Raw genomic sequence first — 8,650 nt, forward strand, 5'->3', positions numbered from 1 at the left:
AATGAGTTGTAAAGAATTTCATGAAGAACTTTCACATTTTGAAGAAATATTTTGTACATTTTGTAATAAGCAAATCTCGAAACATACGAAAGGAATTGAGCAATGCTGCAGTCAACCTGATGTAGTGAATGACAACAATATGCTAGTTTGTAAAAAATGTGGGACAGTTAATGGCTATAAACCACTTATAGAATTTGTTGATTTTCACTCAAATAAGCATAGATTCCATCGTAAAAGTGTTTACCAAAGAAAATATCATATTGAAAACATAATCAACAACATTGCTGTCAAAAATAATTTTCAAATAACAGTGAAAAACAAAGACAAAATAGTGAGAATTTTTGATGAAATTGGTAAGGTCGTAAAATCTGTGAATATAGACAGAAAGCGTATGATTAACATAAATTTCATTTTGAAACAAATATTTAAAATGCTTGATCTTCCTTTTGAAAAGGTCAAGACGAGTAGATCCAAAAAGACACTTCAATCATATGAACAATATTGGAAGGCCATAAAGACACTGATAATCGATGAAATAAACACAATAGTTAAGGAATGAATTTGCCATGGTATTTAGCGTAGAATTTATCAACACTAGGACAAACATCAGTCACAAAATCATCAACATTTTTTAATTCTGTGTGAAACGATGGTTGAAAATCACCGCTTCTCAACATGTCTTTTATTGAATTCAATAGATGTTGATAACTTTGGTATGCGTATGTGCAATTTTGTATTTTAAGGTCCAGTGATTGGAAATCCATGTAAGACTTGATTAACAAAGCACAAGTGCTTATTGCTACTAGGGCTATACCGCCAGTTACAACAGCACTAATAATTCCACCAGTACCAGTAATGACAGAAATAGAATTTCCCATCAGTTTTAATTTTTTATACCGTTTCACAGCCTGCTTGTAAGCCCAGCATTTCCTATGATACGCTTTATAGTAGCTTTTTAGTTCATCAACCTGATCTTCAGTCAGTGAATCTGAAATATGATTCCAGTCAAATATTTTTTTTTCGTTTGTCAGTCATAATTATAGTTTAGATTGTCAATCGTCTGCATAGACAATATAGTATACCACTGACTTGACCACAAAAAGGTGATCTTTTAATCAGTTTAGTTGTGTATTTTTCTGAAATAGCATAAGTGTAACCTCTACCGAGCTTATGGTGGTCATAAAACCTACCAAAAGCGTCATGTAGAATACTATGTGAATTTAATATATTAATCCAACCGAAGATCTTTTCAAGTAACCATGTTAGACAGCCACTACCTGATCCAACAAGACCTATTTCTCCATTATTCAGTTCAAGAACATTATTTATAGATATATCTCTTTCGAGATGATGAAAATGCAGGTATCTATAAACAAGTGCTGATTTTAATATTTTATCGTTAATGTTTGGACGTTTTTCCTTTGTTTTTTCAAAATTGTGTGTCACATATTCAAGCAACAAATTGATATGCATGTATATGTTACGTTATATATTTTAAAATAACCACATCACAAATCAAAATGATTTTGAATGAACCTGAACATATTTTTTAATTCATTATCGGACAGAGATTTTGCCCAAACAGCAAAAGCATATAAATCCATTTCACAGAAATTTATAGCAGTGCCATCAGTATGAACCTGACATCCAATAAATATTTCTTGAGCTGAACCTGCCAGAGTGGCAGAAATTGTTTTGTTTTAATCGCACTGATTGATGTAACGCCTCTAAAGAGTTCCAGATTTGCCCCATTAATACGAATCGTCCAAACTTCGATATTACCGGAGAGACTCGGCAAAGAAGGAATGTTAAGTCTGCCATTTGACGTTGAACCAAAATTGATATAGACTGTACCATCTCCCCATGGTATATGCATACCGAATCTGACGGCTCCGCGCCCCCATTGAAACTAAGATTGATTAGTTATTGCTTTTGTATTGACAACCAGCATTACTGTACATGTGTTACCAGATTTACCTGCCATTTCAGAAACATCAAACGATTTTTTTTCCAAATAGTCATCACTACCATCAAAACGTACGAAAAACAGTTTTTTTGATGAATCCCTCAGAAAAAGAGGCTTTTTTGAATTGGTCGATTGTGAAAAATCGATATTATTGACAGGATCAATCCATGAAGTAACTCTATCATTCGAATCGGCTGTAACTACTGAAAGAGCTGGAATCAAGGCAATGCTGATCTTGTCTAACACTGGCAGACCAGGTAGACTGTTTGAAATGATGAAAGTCGATCTGTCTAACTTCAAATCAAGTTGTTTTTTTATGACAACATGATTGTCATTTACAGCGGCTTTTGCGATGACATTTTTGTCAGTTTCCACATGACCATCGTCATTTATTGAAAATGTGGTATTGAAAGTTAAATCTTCTGAACTTGAATGATAGTGTATGGTATATTCTATTTTATCTCCATTTTCATCTAGAAGATAACTACCATCTGATTGCTCAACATATAATGTCATATATCATTGTGTCATATTATTTTCAATTGTTGAACGTTTTATATCGGATTACGAATTTGAATCTCTTATTTTTTCCGTCCGAAAAATTTATTCTGATATAATTTACGTTTTGAAAATATCTATTCACATTTACGGTAATAGTTTGGTTGTAAAAAAAATATTGTAAATCGCCGATGTGTTTGTTTGGATGACTAAACGATGATTGCTTGACAATCCATAAGTTGATTTAGAATAAATTTGAATTGAACTTATGTAAATTTCACTGAACTTTAGAGTATCTCCGTATACTGTCAAAAAGTCGCATGAATTGATTTCTTCGGCAGTTATACCCCATATGAAAGATGGTAAAACACTATCACTTATTGATGCAGACAAACCCAAAATTTTATTACCATTCATTTCTATGGGTACATGCAATGGAAATGTATTGCTGCTAACCTCATACGCTTTTTCATAATCATAGATAGTCATATCAAGATCGCTTTTGGCTTCACCTTTAATACCATAAATCAGAACAAATACAGGTAAAAGAGCCGGACTAGTATTGTCATAATTGCTTTTGAAATTTACATACAAACGTCTCTGAATAGATGGAGAAGTTCCGTCAGGAGTTATGTTCAATATTGATCTAATGTATTTATATTCCGAATTTACTTTGATTGTAGATCCAGTGACATTTAAATTTAAAGCCTCATAACCTAAAATAGTTGAACCGAATTCGTAATCGTAGAAAGGAGATTTTTGAAAATACACTTCAACACAAACTGTATATTTATCAGATTTGTTGTCTCTGTACATTTTGAAAAGATTAAAATCGAAACGACCTTTGTATTCACTTGAACCATTGTTCGCCTTTTGTACCTTCATAGAAAATGCCTTATCGTTGGTTTTATGAGGCATGTCATTGAAGGCGATTAAATTGACATCCTGTATTCCAAAATCTTCTGTAAATTCTCCATCATCCATCGCATACTTCAACACATTTTTTCTGTTTTCGTGTGTGCTTATATGACTCTCCGCTCTTTTTCGGTCTGTATATTCCTTATTTTCGGTACTTATAGTTGAAAAAGCGTCATTTACTTGCTTCAAAGTTATGGCATCTTGATTATGTGTAGCGTTTCCGAGATTTATTATTCGTTGATTGTTCATGTTTAGATTTGAAGTCATATTATTGCTTCCATCCAATTTTAAATATCTTGAGAATTGATTATCGACATAAGCTTTGTTAGTCACATCTCTAGTATCAGTCGGCTGTCCACAATCGATTATTTTGTGAAAAGACATGTTCAGATCGTTGACCATTTCTTGTGTACCATCTCGTAACACAACCTGATTGACATTTGGTTTGGCGGCTAATGCAGTATCAATGTATCCTTTATTAACTACATCAGTCGATTGTGAACCGTTACCAACCTTTGTGATTTTATTGTCACCAAAGTCAAAATCACCAGTGATGGATACTGAACCATCTCGTTTAAGGTATCCAGACAGACCTAGGCTAGCAGTATGTGTTTCCAGATATTGTTTGTTGACAGAATCTTTGGCATTTGTAGGGTCATCCACATTTACGACTCTTTTGTTGTTCATGTTTATTGTTGCTCGGTCTTTTCTTACAAATCTGCCATCAGCAAAAGAACGTGTTATCAGTTGATCTGCATTCGTGTTAGAACCGATGTTATACAGTCGTTTACCGTTGCAATCGATATCTTGGTTAACTCCTTTATTGAAAAAATTAATGTTGAAGTAACTGATGTTCATGGCGTCGTAAGTACCAAATCTTGGATCGGCAAGATTTTCAACTGTGTGTCTGCCCATTTGAAGATTACCGGTCATCTCAACTAGACCGTTTTTTTTTTAAATAATCGCCAAGTTCAGTATTCTTTGCTTTGAGATCAAGTTGTTTTTTATTTATGGCATCAGATTGCGAAACACCGTCAGATAACCCTGTGATTTTCTGATTTTTCATGTCAATAGGATTCTGTATTTCAATATTCCCAGTGTCATCATTCAGATCGGCATAGAACGCTTCAAGTTGTAGATGTGTTAATGCATCAGCTGTATTATGTCGTCCCGGTGCCACGTTCTCTATTCTGTGATTATCCATATTTAATCTGGCAAGCATTTTATTACTACCATCGACTAGTAATACCTTATCAACCAGTAATGCCTTATTATCGACGTAACTCTTGGTAGTCACATCGCTATTTGCTTGCGGTGCAGCTACATTTCTCAGTTTTTTATTTTGAATATCATAATCACCATCATCTGTCAGTTTGAAACCGACACCAGGCAATCCTTTTACTATTTCAATAATTTTGTCATTCGAAACAGTGTCTTCAGGTAATTTACCGTTTGAGTAACTCATATATACATCGGTTATATTGTTCCATCAAAGTTCATTGTTGTAAATTTTCGTGGCTTATCGATATATATGAAGCTGTAAGGGTCACTAGTTGCTTTTTCGTATAATTGTTTCGACACATTGTTTTCTCTGCAAATAAGCGATTTTTCGTTGTTGCTTGGAAATTCATAAATAGCAAAATGTGAGCAGTTTAATCTAATATCTTTTGGTGTCTTATAGTAGCTTTGACTCAAATATATGACACTGCAATTTTTATGTCTCCCCTGTATAAAATAGTCAACTAATGGTTTTTGGTTTTTGTCGCATACGAAATCGTCGAATATCACAATTTTTTGACTTTCACTGTCAAGATCATTTACAGGAATAATTTGATCATTGCTTGCTTCAATAACATCATAACCAACTTCATCACTTATTGGTTCGAACACATGCATGAGATCCTGATACTTTGACTGCTCTAGGTTTTTTGCATAAAGGTATATTTTATCAAAGTACAACAAATTGTGAATCATATGAATAAGTGTATTGGTCTTACCGGAACCAGATGGTGCGCAAATAAGCATGCGAAAGCATCGATCAGGCATGAAATCATATATTTGTTTGAAATTGGATGCGACTTTGTCGTCAGTATCATAATTTGGTATTTTCATTTCTATATTATATGGATATATTATTTCAATAACATGGTGTATAACACAGTGTTCAACATGGTGTTCAACACGGTGTAAAACGTTATTTTTTATATATGATTTCCATTTTTATGTAACGTAACAATATAACAATAAATGAGTTTACTTAAGTGGAAAGAACTCGCAAAGAGTAAATATGAATTAGGGGATAAGATCAATTATGTCCGTAATGCAATTAAAAAGCATGATATCGATCAGCAGACCAGTCAACAGGGATTTTCAAAAGTATTCAAACCAATTAAAGTAAATTAGATGATGTTATTGACAGTAATCAGGTTTTAAGGTTGCCAAGGAAAAAACGACCACTGAAGAAAGGAGAAGTTCCGAATTACGGTATTGATATAGAGGATGAAGTTGAGGACATGGGTTTAGATGATCTATTTGAACAACCTGTTTTGCCACAGCAAGAAAAACAACTGGTGCCAAAACCGCCAACATATGAAGAATCTTTACAAGATCTTCTGGAAGGAAAAAAAAGAGATTTATGTTGATCCTAAGTACTTTCCTGAAGAACCAGAATTACCACAAGAATATGATGACGACAATGATATCAATTATGGAATAGATGATGAAGATATGGACAATGAGATATTAGGTGATCTTGGTCTTCAAAATTATGATTCTGTTGAAAAGGTGATGAATCAACAAGAAATGACTCAACGAAAGAACAAAAAATATCTCAATAAGATCGTCAATGATGCCAAATTTAAAAGAAATCAATTGAAAGCCTACAAAGGAAACGTTACAAAGCAATACAAAAGTGGGACTATAACGGAAGCTGATAGGCAAGAGGAAAACAAAAGAGTGGATCGCGCTATGAGAACTCTGAACGAATACATAAAACATTATCAAAATAAAATCGAAACAATAAAAGGTTCTGGTAGGAAAAAACAAAAAGGTGGCAATGTTATATTTTTCGACAAACCGAAAGAACTTATAAAAAAGTTGGATTTAATTGTTGGTGAGATATTGGCTGGTAATACGAGCATTGACATGCGAAATATGGGTGTTTCTATATTGGACACATTATTGAAAATGTCGACAATCAACAAATCACAATATGGTAAATTATACAAACAATATTTCAAAATTTAATGTAGCTTTATTATATAATGCAACGAGAGATAGTATTGTCATCTTATAGTGTAAAAAATCAAGGGAATAATAAACCAGAAGATTTTACAACAAATTTCACCAGACCTATGATTTTAGACAACAACAAGCAATATGTCATTCATTGGTCTGAATCGAGTTATCAACATGTCATTCACTTGATTCAATGTTAATGCTGGATACAAAAATCAATTGATTAAATACAGCTCAGATAATGGTTCAACTTTTAAAAACATTTCACTTCCAGCCGGAGTATGGAATTATACAGATTTCAACACCTACATAAAAAATATAACAAAAACTGGTGATATGTATCCGATCACTCTTGAATTTGATGATACGACATTTAGGGTTACGGTTATATTAGCTAATAATTACCAACTTGATTTAAGAGCAAGTAATTTCAATGAACTAATCGCTTTAGACAAAAAGATATTGGCAAGTGGAACACATATTGGATCAAGAGTGCCAAATCTCAGTCAAGACACAGACGTACTCAATATTCATTGCGATTTAATTAACAAATCGCTTGTAGACGGCAAAGAAACAGACATCATTTATTCATTCTCAACCAGTGTACTAACTCCAAGTTACTCCTTCACCCTCGAACCACGACGAGTCACATTTAATCCAGTCAATAAAACTTCAATTTCATCAATCAGAATGTGGGTAACAGATCGAAAAAGAAGATTAGTGAATCTAAATGGAGCGGAGACAGCTTTTTCACTAATTTTAAAAAGCATAGAATAATATAACATAAAAGTATAAATGAAACCGTATGAATTCAAGAGGTTTTATCATCCAAAACTTGGTAGATTTGTATATCGACACAAAGGGTCTGGACTTATCGTTGATAATATTTTCAAACCGTTGAAGAGTGTGGCATCATCTGTTTTCAAGAAATTTACCAAGCCAACAGCAAAGAAGGCATTAGAATCAGGGGTTTCCTATGCAGGTGATCGTCTGGGTAAGGCGGCGGCAGAAAAGTCAGGACACCTGATAATGAAAAAATTGGCAAATTTGAGAAAAGGAGCTACAACACAAAGGGCAAATGTTCCATCCTCACCCATTAAACAGCAAGATGAAATAACTGATATGATCCTCAATAGATTGATATCAGGATCTGGAAGAAGGCGTAGAGTCTTCAAATAAATAACATGACAGCGAAATTATATAATATAATAGTATAAATGGCTTTTAGAACAAGTGAATTTTTACCAAGAAATGAGTTGGTGCGTTTCCAACTTGATGATGTAATTAGAGCCCCAGCCAATGGTCAACATCAGGAGAAAAATGGATATACATTCACAATCAATGATCGATCGAGTTTTTACGATTGGTACAATGCTTATTTCGAGATCCAGTTCCAGGTGCAAAAATTAGCAGACGGTAGTGCTTACGCTGGAGATCGTATAACAGTTATAAATGGATCTCATTCATTGATCGCTCATATGATGATAAAAAGCGCTGGTAAAATTGTGTATGACACGGACAATCTTCATAAGGTTGTTTTTGTCAAAAACCTCCTCGAATATAGTGACGATTTTAGTCGCTCAGTAGCCAAGAATAGTCTTAGGTATTTAGACACAAGTCATCTCATAGCCAATGCTAATCAGAATGCAGGATTTGAGGCTAGACGACTTTTAACAACCGGGAATTCTAATGTCAATAGAATCATACCTCTTAATCGTTACAGTTTTTTTGAAGAGTTAGAGGGTAAGATGCTGGTACCAATGCAGCTTGAAGTCACTTTAAAGCTGCCTGATGATAACGAACTACTTCAAAAACTTGATGCAGTTGTCATTAACAGATTTCTACTATGGGTTCCAAAACTGACTCCAAAGGACAGTCTGTATGATAAGTTCATTGGTTCTTTTTTAAAACAGGATAAATGGACGTATCTCAGAGAAATGTATCAAATGTCAAGTCCGAGGCATGGTAGTGGATTCTTCCAGATTTCTGCTAGTATTGACAATGTCAAAGCAATTTTTGTATACCTACAAC

The sequence above is a fragment of the Montipora capricornis genome, chromosome 5 (assembly GCF_036669925.1).
Source record: "Montipora capricornis isolate CH-2021 chromosome 5, ASM3666992v2, whole genome shotgun sequence".
Taxonomy (NCBI): domain Eukaryota; kingdom Metazoa; phylum Cnidaria; class Anthozoa; order Scleractinia; family Acroporidae; genus Montipora; species Montipora capricornis.